At 37.4% G+C, this 16,363-nt stretch overlaps 1 long non-coding RNA gene across 1 annotated transcript; it reads right to left on the bottom strand.

Moving 5' to 3' along the window:
• Positions 1–14,685: 14,685 nt before the first annotated feature.
• LOC122311023 lies at positions 14,686–16,228 on the bottom strand. Its single transcript, XR_006242719.1, has 2 exons — positions 15,599–16,228; positions 14,686–15,503 (listed from the first exon to the last, which is right to left on the bottom strand). It is a non-coding gene; the product is annotated as an uncharacterized LOC122311023 (long non-coding RNA).
• Between the last annotated feature and the right edge of the window lie 135 nt (positions 16,229–16,363).

The raw sequence follows: 16,363 nt of genomic DNA, 5'->3' as shown, positions 1-16,363 counted from the left end.
TCCACAACTGGAATGTCTGCCAAAGACTTCTTCTCAGACGGCGTGGACACCATCTGCACCAAGAATGCATCCGCTCCCCATGCAATCTCTCGTCTTGCCTGAATCGCCGATATAATTATCGGTTTTTCTTTTAATCTACTCCCCACAAATTCCAGACAATCACCATCTGGAAGCTGAAAGCTAATTATCCGACTTCTGTAATTAATACTCGCAAAATATCGGTATAGCCAATCCATCCCGAGGATGATGTCAAAGCCCAACAGCTTGAACACCACCAAATCCGCATCCAAGAACCTTCCCTCAAAATTTAACGGGCATCCCAAAGTAACCTTGGAACACCACACCATCTCACCATCGGGTAGAGCCACTACCATAGACTTCGGCAACGGTTCCGTGACCAAATTACACACCCGAGCAAACGTGGAAGATACAAACGACCGTGAAGCACCGGAATCAAACAAAGTACAAGCATAAAACTCATACAAACGGACTCTTCCTGAACCAAACACATCAACCCATGAAATCCAAAAAGCAAAGAATAAACCACAAACACCAAAAATTAAATCCAACTTAAGATTAAATTAAGCCATACCTGTAATTACTCCAGCATCATGGGTCGCTGGCGCCTCATCATCCACCTCTCCGGGTGTGACAGCATAAACCCGGGCTTGCACTGCTTGCCTCGGGTTGGTTCTTCCACCGTGTCTACCTCCACGGCTTCCTTGAACTCTGACGGAGCAATCCCGAGCGATATGTCCCACTTGACCGCACCGGTAACACTGGGGTTCGCTACTCATCCGACACTCGCCCTCGTGAGCTCTATTACAAGCTCCACAAATAGGCACCTGTCCTCCCATACGAACACCTAAGGACGTTTGAGGTCGAGTTCCGGTCCGCTGAACAAACTTCTGGGGCGAACCCGAGCTGCTTCCTTCACCAGAAAAACTCCGCCTCTTATGCCTTGGAGGGGAGCCCACACTCAGATTATTTTCCCGCTCCACAAGGGTGGCCACATCCACTAATTCCTGAAAAGTGGATATCCGATGGCTGACTACCATATAGCGTATGTCATGACGTAGCCCCTCCTGGAAACGATCTACTCGCATCTCCTCAGTGGCGACAAGGTGAGGAGCAAATCGCTCAAGTTCTATGAACCTCCGGGCGTATTGTTCTACTGTCGCGCCCCCTTGGACCAGATTTGAAAACTCTCTTGCCTTTTGCTTCCTTACCGATGCGGGAAAGAAGCGGTCATTGAACTCCTTCTTGAAACGCTGCCAGGTCACCGCAGCGAAAGATCCCAGTTCAGATTCCAACAACACCCTCTTGGTATCCCACCAATCAGAAGCGATACCTTGCAGGAGATAGCTGGTGTAGAGTATTTGCTGTGCCTCAGTGCATCCACACACCTCAAAGATTTTCTCCAGATCTTTGATCCATCTTCCAGCCTGAAGTGGATCCTCATTTCCAGTGAAGTGTGGAGTCCTATGCGCCAGGAAGCGCTCATAGGTGCATCCGGCTTGCACCATGCTACTGGACCCTCCTGGATACATCCAAGGCCCTCCCTGATATGGCCAAGGACCTCCTGGTTGTTGCCAATACCCTCCTTGTTGTGGACAAGGCCCTCCTGATGGTGGACAAGGCCCTCCTGATGGTGGCCAGGGACTCTCTTGTTGTGGCCAAGGCCCTGTTTGTTGAGACCTCGCACTCTGTTGCATAAATTCCGTCATCTGCCGTATTGCTTCGGCTATGGAGTCATCCCGGGAGGTATTGTCCCGTGGTTCCTGGGTAGATTTCCTTGGTCTCTCCATTTTCCTGCCACAACACCACTCTTGACCCTCCTTTAAGAAAACAAATAAAACCATCATAAAACCAACAAAAACAAAACCAACACCACACAGCAAAAACAAAAGAAACCAGCTTGCAAAAACATAATCAAATAAATACAAACAAACAAACAAGCTCAAACAAATGAAACAAATAAAACAACTGTACTTAACATAATTTTCAAAACACCACTTTAAAAAGCATTTTGGTACTGCCTACGGGACATGTGGTTTTACCCAGAGCCAAACCGCTCTGATACCACCAGTGACGCCCCCGCTCCCCACGCTCGAACACGGGGAAATCGAGACATCCGGATGGTGACAACCCGGGTCACCATCCTATCGACGGGTGCCAAGTGTGTGCAAAAGCAACAAATGTGCACGAAGAAAACACGCAGCGGATAACGAAAGTCATAACTAAGTACCAGAATTTTTCTTAACGTAATACAAGCTGTTTAAAACATACATAGATAAAATATTACAAAAACACAAATACAGTTTTAAACCAAACATAAAGCATAGCATCAGCAACTCGGCGGAGCCGCATCCTCGGGCTCAGCCTCCTCCTCTTCGTCCTCTAACTCTGCACCAAAAGCTACGGAACCAAAAATGGTACCGCAGGTAAGTAAAACCCAAACACTACCAGATAAAAACACATAGAACTCAAACAATATGCATGAAACATGCCCAATGCACAAAACCCAAAAACATAATTTTCCACACACGCCAAAAACCCATTTGGCCCAAAAACACATCCTTTCCGAAAAACACGCCAAAAGTCACATTTGGCCTTTATCCGTCTCAAACCATTATCCATATTAACCGTATGCACCATGACCTCCTCTAGGGGTCATCCGCACACCCTGACTCCAGTGCCACACCGCAGAGTACCACCACGCATGTGACACCTAACGAGCGATGCCTAGTTCCGTGCCCCGCACGTTCGTAGCCAAACATCCTCTAGCCCTCGCCAGCGAAGGGCCACGGAGTCGGTGAGTAGAGCGATGCCAGGTTCCGCGCCTGGCGCGTTCGTAGCCAAGCAACCCCTAGCCCCCGCTCCCGTCGTCTAGCGACAAGTCAGGGGACATCACTCAGTTTATTCCGCTCCCGAGTGACCAGAGGAGCTCCACTGGGATAATACCCCATCCCGGCTTGGGGTCGTGATACACACGCACCCGTAAGACCACTTACGCCAATACACAGGCTTTTCACACATAAACAAAAACACACGTGCATGCACCATGTAATGCCATATCAATGCATAATAAAATAATCCAACAACATAAAACAATAAAACAAGCAACTCCGTCCTCCATCCATCCGACCCCCGAACTCTTCGGACTCAGTCCGGAATCAAACAACCAGCAAATTAATTAATTGAAAGAGCAATACATATTTAAATCTGAAAATAGGGTTTGGAAAATACTTACAGCGCTATATGACAATTTTAGAAAACTCGCGGCGTTGCAAACGGCGGCGAAAAAGCAACGTCACAGTAAAAATTCACTGTGGCCGTGGGTTGTGAAAAATCCACTTTTGAACGGGGAAAAACTAGGGCTTGGGATTGATAGGGAATGATCTAGGGATGGTTGTGAAGCTATTAGAAGTGGTGGTTGGCCGTGGGTGGCGGCGGAATCGCCGGAAAGAGGCCGGATTTTCCAAAAAGGAAAGCTAGCTCGTAGGAGCTGTTCCGGTGGTCGTTGGAGGCCAGAAATAGGTGGGTTAGGACGGCAAGGGACCGGTGATGAAGTGGTGAAGAAATGGTGGCCGGAAGTGGAGCGACGGCGGCGGATCAGGGCAAAATCCGTGCAGCCTTTGGAGAGCTTTTCCGGCCAAACGGCCGACCGGATGGGGGTGGAAATCGGTGGGGTGGTGCGCCGGAGGGAGATGAAGAGAATGGTGCCGGCGGTGAGCCACACGGTGGCCGGACGGCGGTACACCGGGGGTAAGAAGTTCCGACGTGAGGGAGAGAGAAGAGAGAGAGAGAGACCGGGGGGGCTCGATGCAGGGGAGAGGAAAAAAGGAAAAAAAAGAAAAGAAAGAAAAAAAGAAAAGAAAGGAAAAAGAAAGAAGGAAAAAGAAAAAGAAAAAAGAAAAAGAAAAAAAAGAGAAAGGAAAAAGAAGAGAAAAAGGAAAAGAGATGTAGGGAAAAGATGAGGTCCAATCCTCATTCCGGGAAACAAAACTAAACCGCCAAAAAGAGATTAAAACCCACAAAACAACTAAAAGAAATAAAACACAACATCAATTAAATTAAAAACAATTTTAAAATGCAAATAAATTAAAATAAATAACTAATATATTAATTAAAATAAAAACAATTATTTCAGCGAAAATACACTCAAAAGCGGGTCATCACAGCGGGCAAGGAGCCCACATCAAGTGTGTGGGTGGCAATTTGAGGGTCTCCCATATCAGAGACCTATACCTCACGAGGAGCAAGGCCATGAGATCCACCGACCACAAAGTCGACACCCACAAGTAGACGAGTAAGAGGCTCGCCGTTCTTTCCCACTATTCCTCTCCACCCCCATGATAGATTGTAAAGCTGAACATGCACAACCAGGTTCAATCCTACTAACTCTACCACAATTACCAAAGTCTCTTGGTGCTCGTACTCCACTGCCAAGTCATGGCTCCAAGGCCTGTATAATCAGGTTCAAATCCTGCCACCTTCACCACCATTACCAAAGCCTTTTGCTGCTCATGCTCCTTTACCAAGCCACGACTCCAAGGCCATTTCAATCCTGACAACTCCTCATATTCGGTCCCTCATCGCCATACACATTGCATGCAAAGGGTACACATAAGCTTGCACCCTGGAGAGCCACAAGCAAAGCTTTCGTGAACTGGTGGAGCCTTTCCAACAAGTATTGCAATAGCGGCCAAATATGCAAGCAAGAGGACGCATGTACAAAGCAAGAGTCCTAGCTCCATGACAGTTGAGCCACACACGACAGCACCAATGACCACCATCAACTTGGTCACCATGTCATGATATGCACTTACATAATGATAGGATGTGGACAGACGAACGACCCAACAATAGGTTTCCAAACACGCACCACAATTTCAAACACATGTAAAGCCTCTTGGTTTGAAAATACACACCATGGCATCCCAATGTCGTAATCACTTTCCTCACCACAGTAGATTGCTCACTATTAAGAGCTTGCACATTAGCCTTGCTCACATAACCACTTTTCCTCCTGACAACACATTGCATGACCCTTATGCAACGAGCAACTAGATCATAAGGTTGGCGACCATTAACTTGCAACCCACCTAAGGCATGGGTGGGTATGACTGACAATAATGACCCATGGGTCCACAGGTCCAATCTCAAAGACAAACGTAAGGCTTGTCAATCGCCTTCTGTAAATGTATAGAATTTTATTTCTTGAAGGTATACTTCATGTAAGTTTCAGATTTAGTATTTTTATTCTGAGTCAAAAACATGTGTTACTCAGTTTAGAATTTACTAAGCATGTCGATTGTTTGGTGATGAATTTTGTGATTTTAGTTGTTTGATCTAGCATTTTATCACTTAGTTTTGATTTATAAATGTGTTAAGAGTGTTTTATGGAATTTTGGAGTTATTGAAGTTGATTTAAAAATTGTTAGATCAACAACATCAAGGGTGTATTCTATTTGACCAAAACTTAATGTTTTGGGCATTTTATTGATATTAGGAGTTTAGATTTTTATGAAATGATTATTTTAACGTCTTAGCATTATCTTAGAACACAGGATATGATTTTTAGTGTTGCATAAATGGATTTAAGTATATGATTTATGGTTTGAAAGAAGTGTAACAAAAATAAAGATTTTCTAGCCAGGACTTGAATCGGCCAATGCATTGTTTGTGTAGTTTTGTTTCAATTTAAATTTTTCTGAATGTAGTTTTGGATTTAAGATGAAATTTACATGAGAAATGTAACTTTTGGTAGAATTTGGAGTTTGTATGCGAAATCCTTAATTTAGAAGCAAAATAGTCATTTCTCACAAGTAGAGAGATAAAGTGGCAATTTTTTCACAAGTTAGTGAATTTTATGTTTTATAGTAATTAGTAGGATATTCTAACTCTTAGAAATATCCCATTTCAGTTCACACTATTTTTCCGCTACTCTTTCGTCACTCGTATCACTGTAAGTTAGCCCTAACTTACTTTTTGGTGTATTTTTGTATGTGCAATAGTAAGTCATAATTGCCATAGTATTGTATCTTATGATATAGATAAATGTTCTAATATGATATGCCATGATTATTTAAGTACATGCATGCTTATATGTTACATCATATGTTATGTCATGTCATTTGTCACATGTTCATGTCAAATCATGTCTAATGCATAGAGTATGTCACAAAAATTATTTTCAAATTAGTAGAGTTTTTATGTTTATCATGATCTCAAGTGTTAGGATGGGACACTATCCTAGTGGAACTATATTATCCAAGCTGAAGTGTTTAAACTAGTGTTGAATTTTTTAAATTGAAAAAGTACCTTCAACAAGCTTCGAATATGATCTAAGTAACTTGTTGCTAGAGCAAATTCAAGTACCCAAAGCCAGTGGTGCCAACCTAATGTTGATTAGTTTTAATCGGTTCAGTTATCATGATGTATTCATAGTTAGAGCAGATGCCTGTGATATAATTTGGTAATGACAGAAGCACACAACTCAAGGGGACTTGTGTTGCATCCACATGTTCATGTTTAATTAATCGTGTTTATGTTAACAAAGTTCCAAATTCATGTTCAGTTCATGTCAAGTTCATTTCATCTCAGTTACAGTCCATTTCAGTTTTTAGTTCGTTACATTTTTTAGTCCATGTCAAGTTTCAACTTATGTCAACACATGTCATGCTATTTGCTAAGTCATATCATGCACATTCATGTTCACGTCACATTGCATTCTTCATTTAACTGTTGTGCATGAATCTATATACTGCTAGTTAGGTTGGTAGTTAACTTGCTGAGATTTGTAATTAGATCTCACTTGGTAGTTCCAAGTAGCATTTCCCCATAATGGTAGTATAACAACCTAACCCAATAATTCTAAGGTCAGAATATTGATAATTTTTATTGGGTCTAAATTATATTTAATGGGCCATATTGGATAAGTCAACAAGCGATAAATTATTGAGGTTAATTAGAAATTATAATTAGGTCTAATAATTTGGTTAAATCTCATTTATTATTGAATGAGTTAGACTCCTTTTAGAATTTAAAGATCAGCCATTAGAAATTTATTTCAATTTAAAATCACCACTGATTGAAGTCTCCTACACAGTCTCATTTACTGCCAATCCTATATTAAATGAACTACTAGATCATGTTTTTAAATTCAAACTATTTTCTTGAATGATCGCGATTGAGTCCAACCTGAACTCGAACTCGTTGGCTCCCTCTCCCAAATATCTCTATAAATATCTCTCTTCTATGCGTTATTTGAAAAAAAAAAAAAATCCCATAAGCCTTCATAAGTGCAGTCCACCACCATGATTGATTTTGTATTGAAAATTTTAGAAAAGAACACTACAAGATAAGTAGCTTAATTATAAATTAAGAATATCACACGTTAGCTAGTTATATATATTATTATTAAAGCCAATTATTTGAAAGTTAATATTTATGTGCCACACATGTCATGATATTTGCAAGCACGTCATTCATAATATTTCATTTTGTATATTATAATTATGTATATATTATGCATCATATGCATATCACATTACATAAGACACGTAAGCTTTCATAAAATCAAGTATAAGATAAGTTTAGAATAGTTAATCAGATGGCTATTAGATGCATGGTACCAATGTGATTTATGAGTGGACGTGCAAGCCACGAACATAAGCATGGTCTATTTGCAGCTCCTCTTGTGGCCCCAGAATATGGGGTCGGTGCACAACCTTACACATGGAGTGAAGTGTGTTGGCTAATATGATAAGTAAGATAAGTTACATAAATCATGCATGTCACAACATATGTATGAATAGTCATGATTTTAAAGCCTCAACATGAAATATTTTATGAAAACCTTATGTCAAGTATGTTTACTTTATGATGGGTTTATTACTAAGTTATCGACTCATTTTGGTTTATTTTTATATTTTTAAACCACCCCAAGTTGGAATATTTATGAAAACAAAGCTGCAGGGCGAGACTTAATCCAAGGAGGCGTGATAGTGGTCTAGATCATGTACAGGAGATTTAAAGTTATGAATTTCATGGCATAGATTTTGAGAAAGTTTAATAAATGATTCTGCATACTCTATTTTATGATCTCAGTATTTTAATAAAGAATGCTTTTATTTATAGAATTTTTGTACTTGGGGCTTCCTTCAGAATAAATATATATATACAGACTATGTGTCAAGACCTAGAGAGTCAGTTGAGAACCAACTATATGAGGTTGATTAGGCGCCGACACAACGACAAGAGAATTGTTACTTCATTCCTCTAGTTTTTAGATAAGAATATGGCTATCTAAGCAGAGTTGCAAGAGCGGCTTAAGGAGTTAGCTAAGTAGTTATATGTTTTTTGGTAATGTACTTATATAGCATTGTCTCTGATACTTATTTATGTTATAGTCATTACGGACAAGTTTTATATCAATACAATTATTATTTTGTTATTTTGTTATGAATCATGATATGTTTTAGGATATATATATATTCTAGTACAATGTTATTTATTCAAAGAAAAAAACTTATCTGATGTGTATATTGTATACTATTATATGTATACTAGGTGCATTGCATATTTAACGGTCATGAACAGGGGCCCCTAATCTTGTGTTACATGTCCCGTCGCTTTAGAATCCATCTGATCCCAAGCGACATCTGGAAGTGTCACACTTCCCAACCATGGACTTCATAGAGGGACTGTCCGAGTCTAAGGGATTTAATAGTATTTGGGTGGTAGTGGATAGACTTACCAAATTCAGTTATTTTATAGCCCTTAAACACCCTTATACTACCAAGGATATAGCCAAGCTCTTCGTAATTATACATATTTTAAGTTACATGGCTTACCTCTATCTTCGGGCAGAGATGACATTTTCACGGGTCATTTTTTACAATAGTTATTTACATTGTAGGGAGTACAAATGTCCTTAAGTATAGCCTATCATCCTCGGACCAATGGCGCAATCAGAGGCTATGAACACGACCCTTGAAAACTACCCAAGGCGTTTTACTAGGGACAAACTAAGTGATTGGGTTCTATGGCTACCATTGGCAGAGTAGTGGTACAACACGACTCCCCATCTATCTACTTGATTCACTCCATTCAAGGCATTATATGGATATCAACCACCAAGGTTTGTGAGTTACACACCAAGCATTGCAAGGCTGGAGGCAGTGGAAAGCAATCTAAGATCCTAAGACCAAATTTCTCAACTGCTGAAGGAGAACCTGCAAAAAGCACAAAACCAAGTGAAAATGAATGTTGATCTTAGGAGGAAGAAGCATGAGTTCGAGACTGGGAAGTAGGTATTTATGAAATTACGAACCTACAGGCAAACCTCTATGGCACATCGCATGAATCTTAACTGGCACCAAGATTTTTTGGGCCTTTTTGAGTTTTACAAAAAATATGGGTGATTGCTTATCAGCTAGATCTACCGGAAGGCTCTTGGATTCACCCACCATTCCACATCTCACACCTAAGAGGTTGGTCGGAAAAAACATTACTATGATTCCATTGCTACCATCAGTCAATGGTCAAGGGATTCTCCATCTTGAGCCCAAAACAGTGTTGAGCCGCCGAATGGTGAAGGCTAGGAACAAAACTTGGGTTGAGCTATTGGTGAAGTGGTAGGGGCAGTTGGAGGAAGAGGCCATATAGGGATCCTACTGTGGCTGAGCGATGCCTTCCCTTACCTTGTGAGCAAGGTGTTTTGAAGGATGGAGCAATGTAACAAGCCAAGGTTGAGACTTTGTTTTGGGAGTCTGAGGTTGCTATGGAAACAGGAAGGCATGACAATATTTGTGATATTTGTATCGAGGAACACTCTGTAGAAGTCATATGTAATTTAATATAAAAAACCCTAACTTTTTTCTCCGGCCTATCTTCTTTGGAGACACTCTCCTCAAAGAGAGCAACCCTATTTTATGTACTTTATTCCTTATATACCTGGTGTGTTACAACAAACTTAAGAATAATTTCATATCACAATGCTTCCAAAGACGGCTAATGTTTAGTTTAATTGTTGATGAGGTGAGGGGAAGTTAAACCTTCTTAGCCACATATATAGGACTTATGAGTTTTCAGTTTAAGGGGTTGTTTGAGAATAGAGATGGTTTGATCTCATTTCAAAATTTCTCATCCCATTTTGATCTTCATAAATATCATTTAAATAAAATACTTTTAAATTTTTAACTTTTTTATCTAATTATTACTAAATCATTATAATTTTTTCAAACTTCTAAATAAAATATAAACAATAATTTAATTTTTTTTAAATCTTAAAATAAAAATAAAATTAAAAAATTATATTCTTATAATATTTTAATTATATAATATTTTTATTCAATTTTTTCTCCCATGTTTCAAAATAGAATAAAATATTTTAATTCAAATTATTTCACTATAATTTAAATTTTTTATCCCATCTCATTCTCCCATTATTCCTAAGCCTAGCTAGCTAGCCGGTGAACAAAAACAACATAAAAAAAACATGCAAACATCTAAAGAATTAATAGGTGGATGCAGCCCAGCTCATGATATTCGATTAAACGGAATTAATAGGTGGATGCAGCCCAGCTCATGATATTCGATTAAACGGATTTATCGGCGTGACTTACTCATTAACCCAATCTATTAGAACTAAACTCAAAATAGTTTTGCTGTGTGGAGTGTGTGCATGCACTGTATGGACAAGAACGATACGTACGGAAGTTTTATCTTTACGTGAAAGCTTTGTAAAAAAATTCTTTTGGATGGGGAAACAAGGGAGCTAGATTTCTGTGTTTGAAGATTACGTTTTCCAAAGTAGACACAACTTCAAATATCACAACAGTTACGCTTTAAAAATAATAATGCAAACAGTCTCATGATTTTGGCATGAAAAGGTGTGTACGTACCCTCGTTGCCTCCAAAGAAAAAAATGTCCGACAGTACTACATCATTGTCAAAGAAAAGAAACAGGCGAACCGGACTCCGTGACTTGGGGGAAAATGTCCACCGCAAATAGCATTTTTTTAGTTGGAACTGTTGCTAGATTTGCCTTATGGCACAAATAAAACGATGCCATCTCAATGCATGCATGGTTTTAGGTAGCATTGTTTTTGCCCAGCTGGTTTCCTTGTCAATTTGGATCCATGATATAACAGTACGATCCATGCAGTGTATGCTCAATCTATCTTATCTTCTCATCATAATTTTTTAAATTTTCATATAAAATATAATAAATAATTTAATTTTTTTAAATATTAAAATAATAATAATATTAAAAAAATAATATTTTATTTTATTTTTATCTTTCATCTAAAATCAAAAATTGGCTCTACAATTTTTTGAATTAAGTTTGCCGTATTTGTATATTTTAAAATTATATCTATAATATTACTTTTTAACTTATCTTCCCCTGTAATAAGAAATTCGGATTGATTAACCAAAATTAAAAATTTCATCTCATCATTATAACTTTTTCAAATTTCAATACAAAATTAATATTAAAAAATTATATTATAATAATATTTTATTCATTACTATTCAAAATATCTCATCTGTATAACCAAACGGAGCCTAAGATGTTTGATTCGTTTTTAAGTGGATGTAAGACTTCTAATTTGCATTGAAACTAGCTTCATTTGGTTATACAATTTAAATGAGATAAAATGAAATATTTTGTTAAAAGTTGAATAAAATATTATTATAATATATTTTTTTAATATTAGTTTTATTTTTAGATTTGAAAATTTTAAATTGTTTATTATATTTTTTATAAAAATTTTAAAAAAATTATAATGATTATATCAAATAAGATGAGCTGAAATAATTTTATTTTATTTAATCAAACCCGCCGTAAAAGTGCATTTTAAACGAAAATTAACGGACTTGTACATATCCCATAAAAAATAGGAAAAAAGTTAAAAGGAAAAGAAAAAATGAGGGGTGATAAAGTTTTCGAATAGAGCACAAGAAAAATGGTTTCCTCATCTGTAGCTTTGGCATCATGTCCTCCGTACATTGGGATAATTTGGTGCGCTTTGCCTCCGTGTTTGAACCCATGTTTTCGTATAATTGGTCAAAATTCGGTGGCGGAGTGAAGAGTGTTCACAAAGAGTCGAGAGCTAGAAGTGCAGCTATAAAATAAATCTTATAAAAAGTAAATTTATGAATTGACATAGATTCGTATATTAAGTTAGAGGATAGATTTATTTATTTATTTATTTTAACATTTTATTAATGTAGGTGAGATGTTTAAAGTACTTAATTAATGAAGTATAGTGTAAAGTTAGGATTAATTCGAACCTCAACTCCAGTAACGTATTAAATTATTATTTATTTCAAATATTTAAATTAATAAAAAAATAAATTCTAATATGTATTATATCATATCCTTAGATTTATCGGGTAGGCATATATGGAGCATGGCATAAATCTACAATACAACAACATGCCGGCGTCTGAGCTAGGATGGCATAAATGTGCATGTTTGGAGTGCATTTTCCTTTATATAAAAGACAATGAACGTATGGGCCCGAAGAACAGGCCCGCGCTCCGAGGCATCCTAGCATTATAGCTTTCAGGACCCAGTTAATTAGGAGAGTGTTGATCATGTTATTTAAGCCCTGAATCTTTCGGTGGGGTTGCTACTCTTCGTATTGTTCAGGTGACAATCTTTCAGCTGGGTGGCGGGTGCTGTTTTCTACCAAGAAAGAAAGAAAGAAAGGAGCTGGGAGAAGGGGAGAGGGGAGAGGGGATCGAGGGGGATAACAATCTAATTGCATGTTAGCAGATATAATTAAAGAGATGTCTAGCATTTGTGATGATGAGCGAAAATCAGTTGGAAAATAATGAAAAGATTTTGACTAATTAACGATCGAGTGCATGATCTTTCATGATCATGTACCGTAATCGGCTAGAAATAATTGAAGATTTAACTGCTATCACGTTAGCAAATAGTTGAGGGCATCTCTTGCTAATTATAATGTCTCAAAACATGACTAATGATTCATCAAACATGACCACCTGATCATTATGCTAATGGAGTACTGTACATGCTTTTAACTTTTATAATTATTTAAGGATTATTGTATCTACAGTTATAATTAGATACTTCCAGAATATAGATAATGATCGAGGTCATATCAGTTAAAATTTCTTACATAATTACCTTTTGTGTAAAAATATGAATAGGGTAATTAGTAAATTATTAATTGAGTGTTTTAGTAGAGCGATTATTATATATGTAATCATAGAGAATGAACAAGCGATACTCCCATCCTATTATAGAATATCGTATCAGTTAAAATTGATGCTTACATTGATAATTTTAATTGCATGACATATGGTGATATGATTAGAACTGTGTGAAAATGAAGTTCGATGTCAAGGCTTTAGGGCCCTGAGTAATATTGCAACCGTGACCAAATTCACATATAAATGCATGTTTAGTGAAAAAGATTTTCAACATTACAAAAGCAAGAATAAGTTCGATGTATACGTATCTGAGGGATGAAACTTCTTTCCATTTGCCCTTTCCTATTGGTAGTAGTGTCTTTTTGGCTCCAGGCAAAGAGGTCACTAAACAGCCAATTTCTTCAGAAGTTTAGTTGTCAGATCGCGGTAACTTGTCCTTTTCACCCAATCCAATATCGGGGAAGAACCTAAAAAGAAGAAAAAAACGACAGGAATGAAGATGAATCTACAATTCAAAATTATTAATTTTTTAAGAATATCATCACTCTTTGCATCTACACTTCAGCATCACTTTTTATATACAGAGTCACCTATACCACACACTCAACACATGTTTTAATTTTCTTTAATTTTATTTTCTAATAAATTTTTTAAGTTCTTATATTCATCATCTATACACCATATATTTATTAAAAATATATATATAAAAAGATAAAAAGTCAAAATAAGTAAAATAATGAGCAAAATTATTCTTTACTTAAGATGTCGATGGAGTGAGATTTAGGTAACAGAGTTTGCCTAAGCTTGGCCCAAGGCTCCATCAAGTGACTTTTACGACTTGAGTTATCTAGATATAAGGTACACACCTCAATCAAGTGAATGTTTTTGTTTCTATTTTTATTTTTTCAAAATAGTAATATTATTAGATACAGTTCTAGATGTATAAATTTAGAACACTTATTTTAAAAAAAGTTAGTCTATCATTAAAAATATAAATTTTTACATGAGTCTCATATTTATTCATATTTTTTAAAGAAAATGTTGTGCCATATGTATACACTTTAAGACTGTCAATAGAATTTATCTTTACAAAATTTATGAATGTAGTAAATTTAGACTTCTAGTTTGGTTCTAATTATACATAATAACATGGGTTTTGCATTGAATAATGACTATTCTGTCTTTTTGGGTTCATTTAATTTCACAATTTCTTAGAGTATTTTATTTATTCCTTGTGAGTTTAGAGTACTTGCTTTACTATTAAGAAAGAGCTGGTTCACCTTTGCAAAGTATAACACTAATATTCAATAGAAAATGATTTCCATAATCTTAAAGTGTGCGGCGTGCTCTTTTAAAAAATATGGACAAATTTGAAATCGAGATAGAAAAATCTATTTTTTAACAATAGGTCTCATTTTTTAAATAAGTGAGCGATACTTATATATTTTGAGACTATGTATAACATTATTTATATTTAAAATTTAATACTATTTGTAAAGATTAATATTATTTGAGTTTTTTTACGGACAGTCGGCCTTGTGTAATTATGGTGCAATCGGTTGATGTACCACATCAATCGATTTAAAAAACAAAAAGAAATCGGAAAGAAACAAAATCAAAAAATGCAACTCACGGAGAGCATTGGGGTGCAGAAAAAAAAAAAAAAAAATGCAAAAATGCTAAAAAAATACACTTCTATTCGTCTTTGTGGCTGGAGCTTCTCTTCTTCGACGGAGTGATAAATTTCGTGGGTTGGCATTGTTGATCTATGCACAGTGGGATGGAGGTTGTTTTCGTCGTCATGGAGTTTCGATTGGTTCATCGGGGGTTTCAGTTCCTCTTCGTGCATTGATTGAGCTTCAACAACAGTTCTAGGAAAAAGAATTTTCAACGACTACTCTATACATTCCCCTGTGCAGATCCACTATAGAACCCAATCTAGGTTTCCCTCCCAAAAACCAGGAAAAATAAAATAGAACTAATAAATAGATAGTCTCTATATCAATAGCAAGTGGAACATTCTTAAAAAAAAAAAAAATTGAAATGGGTATGAAGTAACAAAGGTCTCTGGGTTAGGGAAGGAGGATGGATGTTCGGGGAGCTCTTCACTCACCGTATATTGAAACTTTTCTTGAAATTTTTTTGGAGCAGATTTGTGCAAAATCAAGGTGTTCACTTCCTCCCCCTTGGTTGCCAATAGTGTTGGCACAACCAGTATAATTATGGTTTTCTTTCCGATTTCAATTTCGATTTCCTCTGCAACCTGGTGTATTTCTAAGCTCCTTCTCTCTCCGATTTTCAAGAATCTGCAAATCCACAAAGAAAATTTTTCATTTTTCAAAAATACACGAAGGGGAAATGAAAGGAGAGTGAAAAAGAGAGGAGAAAACGAGAGGGAAACCACGGAAGGAGAGAAAAGAATGAAACAGTTCATTTCATTTTTTCAGGTGCACGCCAGTTCTCCCATGCGACTGCAACAAGAATTATTCATCTTTAAATATCACAACCAAATTGAAAGATATCTCAATCGAGTAAGGTTTGGGCCTTAATCTGCCAGCAACCTAACGTATCCTCAAAATGGATCGGATTACATAACATCGACAACAGGGCGTTTGGTGTTAACCAAAGCAGCAAGGACCATACAATCACTTGATTTTAGCCGTAGAATCTACCTATAAAACCTAAAATTGTCTATTTTTTTTTTTTATAAATACGTCCAACAACCCAGCATAAAGTCACATGCCTTCTGAGTTCTACCTCAAAAGTCCTAAAACAGCGCTAGAAAACCGTCAACATATCTGACGCTTCTGAATCATTCCCACCCAATCAAGATAACTTCGGGGCAAATTTGTTCTCTTCCTCCTCGTCCTTTGTGGGTCCACACCGTTTGAAACCCACCCACGTGTCCACCGTCAATACGACGGTGGATCACACCTCTTCCCTCTTTATTCTACTTTCTGTCCCACCGACCCTCTTAATAATCCAAATGGGATACTGGGGTCGGGTTGCCCGACCCAACAAGCTGTCAAGATCCGAGAAGACCCGGTCAAGCGTGTTGTGTATCGGAATCCGAACAATCAACCAGTCATGTCTGTCCGCGTGGCGGGCACTGATTGGTCCCAGCTCTGGAATCCAATGACACTTTCCAGTATAAAGAACCTCGACG

This window comes from Carya illinoinensis, chromosome 5 (assembly GCF_018687715.1).
Source record: "Carya illinoinensis cultivar Pawnee chromosome 5, C.illinoinensisPawnee_v1, whole genome shotgun sequence".
Lineage (NCBI taxonomy): Eukaryota > Viridiplantae > Streptophyta > Magnoliopsida > Fagales > Juglandaceae > Carya > Carya illinoinensis.
The sequence above is the reverse complement of the archived record's forward strand: the minus strand, read 5'-3'. Positions and strand labels throughout refer to the sequence as shown.